At 40.6% G+C, this 13377-nt stretch overlaps 1 protein-coding gene across 2 annotated transcripts in view; it reads left to right on the top strand.

Annotated features, from left to right (window-relative positions):
- Positions 1-13377, top strand: part of LOC134205723 (zinc finger protein 1) — a 116005-nt gene that overhangs the window by 19545 nt on the left and 83083 nt on the right. The gene's annotated exons all lie outside the window — the stretch shown is intronic.

Genomic DNA, 13377 nt, shown 5'->3' with positions numbered 1-13377 from the left:
AAAAGGTGAGACCCTTTGTTTTGCATGCTGTTGAGAGCTGTTGTTTACGGTAACGGTATTAAAAGACGATAAGCAGCCTGCGAAAGAAAGCGACGGAATTGCCAATTGAGTACCCATATCGGCAAAGCAAACGACTGCCAGTAGCCGTTTTTTGAGCCATTATGAATAGCAGTAAACAAAAGGTTGCGTCGTACGAAGTTTTTAATTAAACCGATGACAGATGATCGCAGTAGCCATAACAAAAGAGGTGTGCTTCGCAGATACTGAGACGAACACAGTAGTCCTTGAAATTTAATTAAACCAATTTCGCACTCTCATGAACAAAGCATTAATCACAGGTTACTCACCCCACCAGGGCAAGGCAACCTGCTTGGATCAGGGTACGGATAGAGCGGAAAATCAAAATGTTAACCCCCTGAATCCCTGAGGTTAAGCCCCTCCAACCACTGTCTCCTGCTCTAACCAACCAAATCCCACGTCATATGTGTTGGCTTTTTTTTCTGGTCGAAGCTTTTGCCAGGCTCTGCCGCTCTGATTGAAGTTGGGGATAATTAATTACGTGAACCTTTTGGTCCTATCTCTCTGTATCGCCATCATCGTCGTCGACGACGACGGTGGCTTTCCTGCAAGGGATACGATGGCCCTTCCCTCCATCCCCACTCACTCCGGTCAAGGTATGTAGTAGCTTACACAAACACCCGAATCGAGTTGTTTGGTCAAATCTAATTGCTTCTGCTCACAGAAGTGGAATCGTTAGTAAAACACAGTCGTCATTCCGGGGCTTACCGGATACGATTGCTGCCGGGTGTAGGGTGTGAAAAGGTATTATTTGACCGCAAAAGAAAATAAACAACCTCTCCATGGGGTCTCCGATGAGCTGTCGACTCGAGAGCACCGACCGTACCTGACTTAATTTTCCAACAATTCAATGAATGACCTGTCGACTCCTTGTCTTTTTACTACCGCACCCCCTGCTGGTCCGATTCGTTGCTACCTTTGACAGCTCTCTTCGCACTCAATTATCTTCGGACAACACCTCTTTTCGTTGTCCCTTCTCGCCGTATCGCATCCGTAACCTGTTCCATTAGGGGTTTCAACTTTTTTTCTTTTCGCTTCCCTATCTCCTCCTCCGGATCGGTGATTAAGGTTTCGCTAAAGAATAAGAAAAAAGCCACCGCATTCTGCCTTTCTGTTTGGCCTCTTGGTGATGCTCTTTGTGCCTGACTGTCGTCGTTTAGGTAAATGCTTATTCAAGACCTGACCTGAATGGCTGACGCCACGGTGACTCACAGGTTATCCGCAGGCAGGCAGCCAGGCGCCTTCTGTCCTGCTCACACCGGAGTTTCGCAACCAACCGGTCGGTTGGTCGGTTGGTGGGTACGCAAATTGAAGAATCATTTATTTCCCCCCTCCCCAGGAAGGAGGCTCATGGGTCGACTCATGTCAGAGTTGTCTTCGTTGACGGTGCGTGATTCCTCGAGGCAGTTTACCTTCCATCCAGTACCTACGTGCGTGACGTCCTTGCCGGTATTCGCCTCGCACACTTACGTCATCTTCGGTTCGGAGAAAACGCAAAGGATTTTTCCTCCACACACCGCGGCCCGGCGTCGTCCGGCGCTTCTCCTCTTATGGAAGTATTTATGCTACGTCTACCCAAAATAGACGAGGGCGAAATGTAAGTCAGTGGGGTGAGTTGGCAAAATCCGACGAAGGAAAGTTGTTTACCAGGGGGGAATGAGTCTAATTCTGCAGGGGTTACCTTGATATGGTATTTATTTGATCGTCGAATCGGCGACACGGTGGCGGCGACGGCGGCAACGTCGATGAGGACTACGACATTTCAGACTCGGAAGAGACCAACTGGGATGCTGAAGCGTAGGGGAGGACACGAACGTTTGTTTTATTTTGGAACCTGTGTTTCGGAAGCAGGGGACGGACAGGTGAATTCGGGAACTGGTTGATATTTTCTTATGCTGGAAAAAAGTATCCTAATTTTTAAGATGATACAATATTTAAAAGAGTATTTAAAACCCTGTAATTTGCATTGAAAAGTTTTTTATTTCCACCATAACTGGTTTTTTGATTCCCACAAGAAATTCTTCTGAATTTTTCCAAACAGAATTATTTTTAATTTCCTCGGATTTTTTTTTTCAAACTTCCACGAGAATTTCTTCTAATTTTCTGAGAACAATTCTTTCAATTTGCCTCTCGAAACGAATTTCCACGGAAAAGTCTCCAATTTTCCACGCGGAATTCTTCCGATTTTGAACAGGAACGTCTTTTAATATTCTACTGGAAATTCTTCAGATTTTCCACTGATTTTTTTCCAATATCCCACGGGAAATTCTTCCAGTTTCCCAAGAAAAATTCCTCCAATTTTCCACGGGAACGTCTTCCAATTTTCCACGGGAGCTCCATCCTCGGAAAATCTTTTCTATTTCCACTGGGAACTCTTTTCCGATTTTCCTTGGGAAACTCTTTCAATTTTCCGCTGGGAACTCTTGCGATTTCCCACGTAATTTTTTTTCCAATTGTCTACTGGAAATTTCTTCGATTTCCAACGGCGAATTTTCCCAATTTTCCAAGAATTTTTTTCCAGTTTTCTATGGGAAATTCTTCCGATTTTCTACGGGGAAGTCTTCCGATTTTCCACTGGGAAGTTTTCCGATTTTCCAAGGGAAATTTTTCAAATTGTCTACTGGAAATTCCTCCGATTTCTCACGGCAAATATTTCAAGGATTTTTTTCCAGTTTTCTTGGAAAATTCTTCAGATTTTCCACGGGAAAGTCTTCCGATTATCCACGGAAATTTTTCCAATTTTCTACTGGAAATTCTTCCGATTTCCCACAGGAAATTTTACAATTTTCCATTGGGAACTTTCGCAAACTTTCTCAGAAATTTCTTCCAGTATTCTATGGAAAATTCTTCCGATTTTCCACGGGAACGTCTTCCGATTTTCCACAGGAATTTTTTTCCACTTGTCTACTGGAAATTCCTCAGATTTCCCACGGCAAATTTTTACAATTTTCCAAAACATTTTTTCCAACTTTCTTTGGAAAATTCTTTCCGATTTTTCACGGGAACGTCTTCCGATTTTGGAAGGAAACTTCTTCCAGTTTTCCTCAGGAAATCCTTTCTATTTTCCACTGGGAGCTCTACTGAGAGCTTTTCTACGGGATTTTTACAATTTTCCACTGGGAACTCTTCCGATTTTCCACGTAGATTTATTCCAATTGTCTGCTGGAAGTTCTTCCGATTTCCCACGGTAAATTTTTCCATTTTTCCACTGGGAACTTTTGCGAACGTTCACGATTTTTTTTCCAGTTTTCTATGGAAAATTCTTCCGATTTTCCACTGGGAAATCTTCCGATTTTCCACGGGAAATTTTTCCAATTGTCTACTGGAAATTCCTCCGATTTCCCACGGGAAATTTTTCCAATTTTCCAAGAATTTTTTTCCAGCTTTCTATGGAAAATTCTTCCGATTTTCCATGGAAACGTCTTCCGATTTTGGAAGGAAACTTCTTCCGGTTTTCCTCAGGAAATCCTTTCTATTTTCCACTGGGAGCTCCTCTGAGAGCTTTTCCACGGTTTCTTCCGGTTTTCCTCAGGAAATCCTTTCTATTTTCCACTGGGAGCTCCTCTGAGAGCTTTTCCACGGGATTTTTTTCTCCAATTTTTCACTAAGAACTCTTTTGATTTTCCACGGGAAAATTGTTCAAATTGTCTACTGGAAATTCTTCCGATTTCGCACGGGAAATTTTTCCAATTTTCCACTGGGAACTTTTGCGAACGTCCACGAATTTTTTTCCAGTTTTCTATGGGAAATTCTTCCGAGTTTCCACGGGAAAGTATTCCGATTTTCCACAGGATTTTTTTTTACAATTGTCTACTGGAAATTCCTCCGATTTCCCACGGGAAATTTTTCCAATTTTCCAAGATTTTTTTTCTAGTATTCTATGGAAAATTCTTCTGATTTTCAACGGGAAAGTATTCCGATTTTCAACGGGAAAGCCTTCCGATTTTCCACTGGGATATCTTCTGATTTTCCACTGGGAACTCTTCCGCTTTTCATCGGGAAAGTCTTCCGACTTTCCAGTGGGAACTCTTTCGATTTTCCACGGGAAAATTGTTCAAATTGTCTACTGGAAATTCTTCCGAATTTCCCACGGGAAATTTTTCCAATTTTCCACTGGGAACTTTTGCGAACGTCCACGATTTTTTTCAGTTTTCTAATGAAAATTCTTCCGGTTTTCCACAGGAAAGTCTTTCGATTTTCCACAGGGAATTTTTCCAATTTTTCAAGAATTTTTTTCCAGTTTTCTATAAAAAATTCTTCCGATTTTCTACGGTCAAGTCTTCCGATTTTCCACTGGGAACTTTTCCGATTTTCCGAGGAAATTTTTTTCAATTGTTTACTGAAAATTCTTACGATTTCCAATTTTTCCAATTTTCCACTGGGAACATTTGCGAACGCCCACGATTTTTTTTCCAGTTTTCTATGGAAATTTTTTCCGAATTTCCACGGGAAAGTCTTCTGATTTTCCACTGGGAAGTTTTCCGATTTTCACGGAAATTTTTCCAATTGTCTACTGGAAATTCTTCCAATTTCCCACAGGAAATTTTTACAATTTTCCACTGGGAACTTTTGCAAACTTTCACAGAAATTTCTTCCAGTTTTCTATGGAAAATTCTTTCGATTTTCCACGGGAACGTCTTCCGATTTTAGAAGGAAACTTCTTCCGGTTTTTCTCAGGAGATCCTTTCTATTTTCCACTGGGAGCTCCTCTGAGAGCTTTTCCACAGGATTTTTTTTTCCAATTTTCCACTGGGAACTCTTCCGATTTTCCACGTATTTTTTTTCCAATTGTCTGCTGGAAGTTCTTCCGTTTTTCCACGGGAAAGTCTTCCGATTTTTCACTAGGAACTCTTCCGATTTTCCACAGATTTTTTTTCCGATTGTCTACTGGAAAATCCTCTGATTTCCCACGGCAAATTTTTCCAATTTTCCAAGATTTTTTTTCCAGTTTTGTATAGAAAATTCATCCGATTTTCAACAGAAAAGTCTTCCGAGTTTCAACGGGAAATTTTTCCAATTGTCTACTGGAAATTCCTCCGATTTCCCACGGCAAATTTTTCTAATTTTCCAAGAATTTTTTTTCCAGTTTTCTGAGAAAATTCTTCCGATTTTCAACGGGAAAGTCTCTCGATTTTTCACTGGGAGCTATTCGGATTTTCCACGAGAAAATCTTCCGACTTTCCAGTGGGAACTCTTTCGATTTTCCACGGGAATTTTTTCAAATTGTCTACTGGAAATTCTTCAGATTTCCCACGGGAAATTTTTCCAATTTTCCACTGGGAGCTTTTGCGAACGTCCATGAATTTTTTTTCCCAGTTTTCTAATGGAAATTATTCCGGTTTTCCACAGGAAAGTCTTCCGATTTTCCACAGGAAATTCTTCCTATTTTCCACAGGAAATTTTTCAAGAATTTTTTCCAGTTTTCTATGAAAAATTCTTCCGATTTTCCACGAGAAAGTCTTCCGATTTTCCACTGGGAACTCTTCCGATTTTCCACGGGAAGTCTTCCGATTATCCACTGGGAACTCTCGATTTTCCACGCAAATTTTTTCCAACTTTCCACTGGGAACTTTTGAGAACTTCCAGTTTTCTAGGGAAAACTCTTCCGATTTTCCACGGGAACGTCTTCCGATTTAAGGATGGACAGTTTTCTGATTTATCATGGTAAACTAATTCCGATTTTCGATCGAAATTCTTCCGATTTCCCATAGATTTTTTTCCGGATTTCCAAAGAAAATTCATCCGATTTTCCACGGGAAACTTTTTCAATTTTCCACGGGAGATTTTTAAGATTTTCCACGCGAATTTTTTACGATTTTCCACTGAGAATTTTTTTCTATTTTTTAGAGGAAATTCTTCGACTTTCCACGGAAAATTCGTTCAATTTTCCACGGGAAATTTTCCCCGTTCTTTACGAGAAATTCTTCAAATTTTCCACTGGAAATTATTTTAGTTTTCCATGACCAATTCTTCTGATTTCCCACGAGAACGTCTTCCGATTTCAACGGGAAACTCCTCCCATCTTAGAAGGGACATTTTTCCGATTTTCCAAGGTAAACTTTTCCGATCCTCAAGGGAAAATCTTTCGAATTTCCACGCGAAATTCTCCCAATTTTCTACACAACATTTTTCCCGTTTTCCAAGGAAAATCCTTACAATTTTCATTTTTTTTTTATAGGAAATTTTCCCGACTTTCCACGGGAAATTCTGCAGATTATCTACGGGAATTTTTTCAATTTACAAAAGAAAATTCTTCAAACTTTCTACGGAAAATTCCCTGGATTTGCCACTGGGAATTTTCCCAGTTTTTACGAGAAATTTTTCCGATTTTCCACAGAATCTTCATCCAAACTTTCGCGGGAGATTTCTCCAATTTTCCATTTTCCACGGAATTATTTTCCTATTTTCCACGAGAAATTGAAAATAATTAAATGAAACTTTTCGAATTTTCCACGGTAAACTTTTCCGATTTTCATGGAAAATTCTTTCGATTTTCCACGCGAACGATGTCCAATTTTCCACGAGAAATTCTTTCGATTTTCCACAGAAATTTATTCCAGTGTTCCAAGAAAAATTCCTCCAAACAATTTCCACATGAAACTTTTATGGTTTTCCTTGGGATTTTTTTCCGGTTTTTCATCCGAAATTCTTCTGATTTTTGGCAAAAAAAAAATTTTAGATTTTCCACGCGAATTTATTCCTATTTTCCACGGAAATCATTCAGATGTTCTAAAGGAAATTCCTCCGAATTTCCACGGAAAATTCGTTTTACTTTCTACGGAAAACTCTTCCGATTCTCGATGGGATATTTTTCCAGTTTTTCCGCAAGAAATTCTTCAAATTTTCCACGGGAACGACCTTCAATCTTCCAGCAGAAATTTTTCCGATTTCCCAGGGGATTGTTTTTCTGATTTTCCACAGGAAATTCTTCTGACTTGCACGAGAAATTCTTTTTATTTTCCACGGGAACGTCATTCGATTTCCCCAGAGAAGGTTTTCCGTCTTTTGATTTTCTTTGTGATTTTTTTCCGTTTTTTTAAAGAAAATTATTTTGGTTTTCCATGGATAAATATTCTGATTATCAAAAGAAAACTCCCGATTTTCCAGGGGAAAATTTCTTGTGATTTACAACGGGAATTGTTTTTTTTAATTTTCCACGAACATTTTTTAGATTTTCCTCAGAAAACTTTTCTAGTTTTCCACGAAAAATATTTCCGATTTTCCACAGGAACGTTTTCTGATTTTCCACGGAAAATCCTTTCGATTTTCTACGGGAAATTCGTCCGATTATCCACGGGAAAGTCTTCTGTCTTTCCACAAGAAGGTCTTCCGATTCTCCACTGGAACACCAAATTTGTTTTTCGATTTTCTCCGAGAAGTTCATCCGATTTTCCACGGAAACATCTTCCAATTTTCCACGGGAAATTCTTACGGTGTTCCACAGGAAATTATTCTGACCTTCCCCGATTTTCCAGATTTTTTTTTATTTCGGTTCGCTTAGTCTGTGAAAATAATTAATTGAAAGTATAAGTTTTGAAATATTTACATGCATGTTCCGTCTCTCAGTCAGTGGTGAATACAAATAGTCCATTTCACCATTGGCATCAGCATACTTTTTACTTCGTCAAATCGATTTGGATATCTATTTTCTGCGATCGAATACCTCAAAGTCATCACAGTCGCAAAAAATGCATTCTTTTCGGTTCAACTTCGCTGTCACAATATCTTCGGGTGCCGCTCTTCCGTTGACCACCAGCGGAGTTACCTCCCGTTGCGAACGAAACACACAGCTACGAAAAAAAAAAACGGCACCAATAACAATACACATAATTGTTAATGGTCCACGGCGCGAGATGTCATCGGCAATAAACGTCAAACGACGTGCAACAAAAAGTGTTTACTTAGCCTCCTCCGGAGATTTCGGTCTGCATTCACATTCACATAACTACCGGGGTTCGGTATTTTGTCAATTCGTGTCCCCACGCCGCCGGATGAGTCGAAGCAATCACTCAGGTTGTGCCCGGTCGCCTCGCCGTTCGTATTGTCGCGGGTGGTGAAATGGATTTTTAATACTCACGTCAATTGCTTTGGGCTAATTTTTCTATCACTCTTCTTGCGAGTGAAGTTGGGGGTGCCTACGCACGCAAGTTCGCACGAAGTCACGCCGGAGGCGAACCCGACACCGCTTCAAACCGTCGAAGGACACTTAATTAGTGGGAAAATGCGAGCGACGACCGGTGCGACGCTCCCACCTTCACCCATCGCTAGCGCACAGGAAAAAGGTGAAACAACAAACGTCAATTTCGGTTATTCACCACACGGCATGTCACGGCGAGGTGCCGGTGCGGTGTGGTGCGTCGCAATCGATCGACGTTTGATTGAGGTGCCCTGTGACTGACATTAGCTTGTAGAGAGAAGACGCTAATGGCGCCGCTTCCTGTGAGGTGTGCTCGCATCCGATGAATGGTCGGACCAGCGATGCCAGATCTACGGAAATTTCCGTAGATTTGCGGAATTGAGTGCTTTCTACGGATCTACGGATCCGTAGGTAAAAACTACGGAAATTTGAAAATTTCTGCGGAAATCTACGGATTTTTGCACTTTTAATTTCAATTGGAGTATCTGTGATTTTTAATTTATTAATGATTTTTACCTCATTTAATTCTAACTACCTAGTGCTATAAATATAGAACACACAGATGAGGAAATGAAATTTTCCTGGAGGAAATCCTGACGTAATTCTCGAAGAAATATCTGGAGAAACTAGGCATTCCATTAGACCTTCCATCGTGAATTCTTTCAAAAATCGCTTCATCAATTCATCCGGAAGTTCCACAAGGAATTCTTTTAGAAACTTCATTCAAAATTTATTTAGAAATTTTCTCAGAAATTCCTTTAGGAATACTTTTAGGAAATCCGTTCGGGTTTTTCTTTGGAAATTTTTTCTAAAAATCATTTGTAAATTCCTTCAGAAATTATTTCGGGACCTCCACCAGGAGTTCCAAATAATTTCCATTGAACATTCTTCCATCCTTTCAACATCCTTTGTGAATTTCTCCAGAAGGTTTTTCGAAAGATTCTACGGGAAATCCTCTGAAAATTCTAAGAAATCCATATAAAACTCCCTAAGGTTTTCTAAATAAATATGCTGGAGGCAGTTCTGAAGAAAGTTCTAAGAGAATTTCCAAACTATTAGACTTTCAATTGAATATCTGGAGGAATTTCCCAAGAATATTCAGGATTTTTTTTGGAATAATTTTGTGAGAGTTCTCCAAAGAAATCTCTGGAGGAGAACTCTTAGCTGAATATACAAAAAAATCTTGAAGAAATTTAACCTTCCAGGACTCGCATCGTTGTAAAAAGTACAACACCTCCGAAAAAAGCTCGCGTGTCGTTTACAACAGAGACGGAACTGCTTGACCGATCCAGGACCATGCGAGTCCTGGAAGGTTAAGAACTTCGAAAATTGTTTTACAAAAATCCTTTAGAAATTCTTTTTGTAATTCGTTCGGATATTCATAGAATTTCGTCTTACCATTTTTTCATCCATTCCTAAAAAAAATCATTTCTATTTGGAGGGAATTGAGCTGGATAAATTTCAGAAAAAATATAATTTTCGCTGTAGCGATTGCTCTGGGCATTAATGAAATTATTTCTTAAGAAATTCCTGTAGGAATTTCTGAAAATGTTACAAAAGGACTTTTTGGAAGATTTCCGTTAAAAATCCTTAGAATTTCTGAACGAATTCCCAGAAGAATTCCTTGCGGGATTTGGTTTTCTTATAGAAATTTCCGAAGAAATTTTTCGAAGTTAGTGAGTTTCCGATAACAATTTCTGAATTCATTTGCGGAGAATTTTTTAAAAGAAGTCCTGTTGGAATTTTAAAATGAATTCCTGGAATATTTTTTAATGAAATACCTAAATTCCGAAGGTATTCCTTTAAAAACAAAATTGGAGGTAGAAATATGTGTATGGCTTACCGAATTAATTCCTGGGAGTATTTCATATAGAATTATTTTAAATATTTCCTGGAAGGCTTTCCGATGCATTTCTGGATAAATTTATGAAATAACACCAGGATGATCAGAAAAAATATTTTAAACTCTTTTTAGTGGAATGTATTCAACCGTGTAAGACGAGTTAAGTAACCTCCATTTAATTCCACCAATTATATAATTGTGGTGGAATTAAATGGAGGTTACTTAACTCGTCTTAGACGTTTGACCAGGATAATTATTCCAAGATTTTTTTCGAGGAATTTTTGCACCAAATATGGATTATAATGTCGATATTTTAGGTGATTTTCTTGGTTGCTATCTTAATTTCAGCGTCAAAATAGGGTTTTGTTTAACTTCTGTACTGGCCGAATTATGAATGAACGTCAAAATTGCTGGTGAACGAACATTATCACAACTCTGGCACCGCCAGTACTAATTTATAATGGTCAAGATGATCTCCTAAGTGATGAAAACTTTATCATCTGCCTAAACTGAAGAGAGATCTGCATAAATTTGAGAAAACTAAACTACCAGTTACATAGCCCAACTGGATTCACTCCAACAGGTGTAATCAGGAGAAAGGATCCAGTTTTTTCTATCTGTACAGTCTTACTCTTATACACCTTTGCGAAGCAATCCAATTTAGACATTGTGTTGGGCTCGGTTCAACGCTATCCTTGCTTATTTCGTAGTTACGGATTGTCATCGGAGCATTTCCGTCTTTAAAATAGGAAAACTTTTCTCGGGATTGTTCCCATGTAGGGTCGATATTCAAGAATACTCAAACCTATTAGCACTAAAGAGCCAAGTAATCAGCTTTAGAATTGGAGTTGTCCTGGAAATTAAAAAGTCCATAATATTAAACTGAATCTATGTTGAATCAATAGAAGTTCTATAAATAAAATGGGGAAATGATAATCTCAGCGTTGGAAATAGTTACTGTCAAAAATATGTATAGCAACTGCCAATTGCCTTTATGACGAGTGTGGAAATCTATATAGGGCACTGTGCCTATACTCTTTCGTTTTTGGATTTTCATGAAAATAAGGATATAACAAGACCAGTAACTATAAATGTTGAAGTTTAGTGGTCGTATTGTTATCTTGTATTGTGGATGAGCGCCGAAATAGGGCTGGTTAATCTACGGAATTGATGTTGAAGCAATCTGGCATCGCTGGGTCGGACATCGATGGACAGATGATGATCGTGTGCGCAAGGTGAACGCGCGGTGTCAGCGCCCGGACCGCCAAACCGACGACGCACGGTGGACTATTTTCGGAAGAGGGGAGCGCAATCTGTTGCGGTGAAAGAGTTTAATGTTATTTTTGCTTTTTTTTCACCGCCGTCCACCGTCGACCACCGAAGGAAGCTGATGATCGTAAAATAAGACAGGGAAATGTGGTAAGAACGTTGTGTTTTGTTGCGTGTTGTTCTTTTTCCAAACAAATACCCATCGAGAGTGGCGAGGGCTCGGGACTGTCCCTGGTGAGTGGCGGGACGGGTGGGAATAGGTCAGTCTTGCGTTTGTTTACACAAGTGGTGGACAACGACGGGTCTTGATGGCTGCTGGCGGCAGCCAGAAGCGGGTCCGGCGCTGGTTAAATTCGGTTCCAAAATCTTTTGCGTTGGCCTCTTTTTATCTGAACTGCGGTGGAGTGGTTTGTCGTTAGGAAATTGCCCATACTGTTTGGTGCTCCCGGATGAGGTGACCAGCTGACTCCAGGTGTGGAGTGGTGAATAAAGATGGCAGCTAAGTAAAAGACGAACAGCTGCAGAGCCGTGACAGCCCACCTAAGTTACAAGTGGATTAACTGTTTGACATTTTGAGGCCTCCGCAATTATCGAACACCTCGGAGCAAGTTCGGGAGTTTTGCTGTGGTAGATGAAACGTGAAATGTAAACAACCGCATGGCACGGCCGGCCGCACCTTACGACAGTTGGGGTTTCCCGTCGTTCATGCAACCGTCGTCGCCGCCACCGGGCTGTACGTGCTCCACGATGACGGTTCAGTTTGTAAACATGCCCTGTTGCCTGTTCCCGTTGCAATTTGAATCTGATGCATTTCTAGCAGCCACGCCAAACGTCAGCGTTTGCATGAAGTGATTAATTTGAGGGACTGCGTCCCCCATCCGTAATTGGGTTACACGCGGCTTACACGGAACATATTTTAAAATGATAATAGACAGAAAAGCGACGGCCTCAGCAACGGCACGGCAGAGCCAGTGATCGCCCGAGCCACGGGAAAAGTGAGATTTATGTGGTTGATTTTCTGGTCGAGTTTGTTTTCGTCGGCCATCGCACGGAATCGGACCCCACCTCCCACGGTGGCATAGGTAAATAAATTTTCGTCCAACTCTTTTCAGAAACAGTCTACGCGCACGAAATACACGACCGTCGGAGCGCCGCGCGGTCACTACCGACTGGTGATAAACAAATAAATTTTGCACAGTACCACTCCGGCCATTGAGAGACCTAGTGGAGCGATTTATCGTTTTTTCGGTGTGTCCCTTTTGGGAAGGGGAATGGCAACCGGCAGCGTGCAGAAGTAGCAGCAGCAACAACAACAGTTCAATTACACCGGCTGTTTTATAGGGCTGGGAGGTGCAGACGGCGAAGAACCTGGCCATCTCCCGTGAGTCCATTGTAAGCAGCAGTAATTTGACTCCAGCAGGGAGCTCTGAAAGTACGTGTAATTCACCTCATTAGAGTAAATTGACAGCTTGAGCGGATCGCTGCTGCATCTCGAACCCGCATCACAGCAGCGTTTGTCGGAATAACTCACGGGGAAGCAGAATCCATAACTCGGGGAAAACGAAGCAGATCCCTCTGGCTTCGCTTCGAATGGTGTCAATTATCTGGCTTGAATTGAATCATGTGAAATTCTAAAGAAATTCTCGCAGACGGGAAAAAGATTCTTCTACACGGTCACATGTGTGCGGAAGCGAGGACTATCGCTCTGTTTACGACTTTGGAGATAAGTCTACGTGATTATTCTTTCAAATCGAAAAAGAGTAAATCGAATATGTGACTACAGTCTGCTTTCGGAGCACCTTCTATCTTTGTCGGTGTATTGAGAGTTTGTTTCTTTAACTAGGTCAAATGGGGTTTTCCTAAGATTTTGGAAATCCCTGAAGAATCAATCACATTTACATATAAGGTCTAATTATTGTTGTGGAGCTTATCTACTACACATTCTTAAAGAGTTTTTATTCGATCTGTACAGATTATGTAAGCATTTTCGTCCATATATTAATTATTTTTCCCATTTCCACGAACTTTGGGCCGAATGCAACTGATTCCG

The sequence above is a fragment of the Armigeres subalbatus genome, chromosome 1 (genome assembly GCF_024139115.2).
Source record: "Armigeres subalbatus isolate Guangzhou_Male chromosome 1, GZ_Asu_2, whole genome shotgun sequence".
Taxonomy (NCBI): domain Eukaryota; kingdom Metazoa; phylum Arthropoda; class Insecta; order Diptera; family Culicidae; genus Armigeres; species Armigeres subalbatus.
Note: the sequence above shows the minus strand (reverse complement) of the source record. Positions and strands in the feature narration are given on the sequence as shown.